The following is a 1,817-nucleotide window of genomic DNA, read 5'->3' as shown; positions in this document are numbered from 1 at the left end:
GCTGATCCCTCCCATGCTGGGAGACACCGTGTGACAAGTGGCAAAGCTTTGAGTCCAGCCCCTTTGGGGGCCACAGTGGTAGGGCTGGGGGTAAGGGATGGGTCCTCTGGCTGGGGTAGTACTGTGACTAGAGGTAGGGGAGGCAACCAGAGGCCTGCTGCTTTGGGAATGTGCACTCCCTTCCATGGTGTCCTGAGACCTCTGGAGTTTAGGCAGGGACTTTCCTGCCCTACTTGTCTTGCGTCTTCTCCAGAATAGGCACAATCATGTCAAATTTGGGCCTTTTGGCAGGGTCTTCATTCATGCATATCTTCATAAGCTTACACACATGGGGGAAATGCCTGGTGGGATGGTAGACCGAAGGCCTTCTAGTGCCACCTTCATGCCAATCTCCATGTTGGAGAGGTCGGCAAAGGGTACCTCTTGTGTCACCAGTTCCCACAGAAGCACCGCAGAACTCCACACGTCTGCTGAGCATTTGTGTCTTCAGGCTTCTTTTGAAGAGCTTCAGGGGCCACCCAGGCAGGTGCATACATGCGCCCAGGGCACTGGAAGGAGAATTTGACATCAGCCATGCTTATTTGGGCAGTCATGTCCTCATCAATCATTACAGTACGGCTCTTGAGTGCATGTCGTGGGATGAGGGGTTCTAATGTGTGTAGGAAGGCCATGCCTCTTGCCATGTCCAATGCAAACTTCACAGCCTGGCTCTGGTCCACAACAAAGTTGGTGCCTTCATGTAGTACATTGTAGAGAGAACCATATGGCATCCAGTGTGTGATAAGGGTAGGATTAGGAGCAGGAGGAGACTGGCAGGCTCCCAGCACTGGGAGCACATTTGGATGTGAGAAGATCCTGAGCATAGGACATTCTTCATTGAAGTCCCTGCTCTTCCTTGTACTCCAATCTCGAACTTTTAGCACCTTCACAACAATGTCATTGCCCTGCCAGCGACCCTTCCATAGCTCTCCAGAGTGATTCTCATTGAGCTTGGCCAAGAAGTTGAGCTGTTTGAAGTCAATGTCGGAGTGTTTATTCAGGGTCCCATTTCGGGGCCGAGTGCGAGTGTTCCCCTTCCAGAATGTGTCCTTATATGGAATTCGGTTGAGATTCTGACCCATCTTCTTGGCCCGCTCTCGGAGAAGCTCTCTCAGGGGTGCCTTAGCTTTGTCCACAGGCATCTCTCCATACTTGTTACAGATGCTGACAAGCGCGCCATTAGCTACCAGGTCCTCTGCCACCTGGTCTTGGCCCCAAAAGCAGGCATAGTGCAGGGGTACATTCCCATGCTCATTCACCGCATTGATGTCAGCCTTGTACTGCAATAGCTTCTGTACAATATCACGGTGTCCATGACTGGCTGCCAGATGCAAGGGAGTGTCATCCCCTCGATTCATTACATTGATCCGTGCTCCCCGCATGATCAGCATCTCAACCACAGCAGAGCGGCCCTCTTGGCAAGCCCAGTGCAAAGGGGAAAAGCCATGATCATCCCCCTGGTTGAGGTCGTTCTCGGTGTTGTCCAGCCACAGGCGCACCGCAACCGAGTTGCCTTCCCAGCACTGGGTGAAAATGTCGTCCATGGCAGTGTCCCGGTGCAGAGTCCCCCGAACTGGGTCAGCCTGAAGACCGTGTAGTGACCCAGGGGTGGGATGTGGCCCCAATTATCCCCGGGACTTGGGCTCCAGGCGCCTTCTCCGGGGAACTCCCGTCCGGCCGTGCCTGCCACCGGGCCGCGCCCCACCCATGGCCTTAGCGGGCCGGCCAGCGCGGGCCTCCCCGCCCTCCCTTCATTCTTCTATTCTTTTTTTTTTTTT

At 54.3% G+C, this 1,817-nt stretch overlaps 1 pseudogene; it reads right to left on the bottom strand.

Annotated features, from left to right (window-relative positions):
- Positions 1-229: 229 nt before the first annotated feature.
- Positions 230-1,583, bottom strand: LOC102872248 (annotated as a pseudogene).
- Between the last annotated feature and the right edge of the window lie 234 nt (positions 1,584-1,817).

This window comes from Elephantulus edwardii, unplaced genomic scaffold, assembly GCF_000299155.1.
Source record: "Elephantulus edwardii isolate Elephantulus edwardi_28Jun2011 unplaced genomic scaffold, EleEdw1.0 scaffold00228, whole genome shotgun sequence".
Classification (NCBI taxonomy): domain Eukaryota; kingdom Metazoa; phylum Chordata; class Mammalia; order Macroscelidea; family Macroscelididae; genus Elephantulus; species Elephantulus edwardii.
This window is presented reverse-complemented; position numbering and strand designations above follow the sequence as displayed.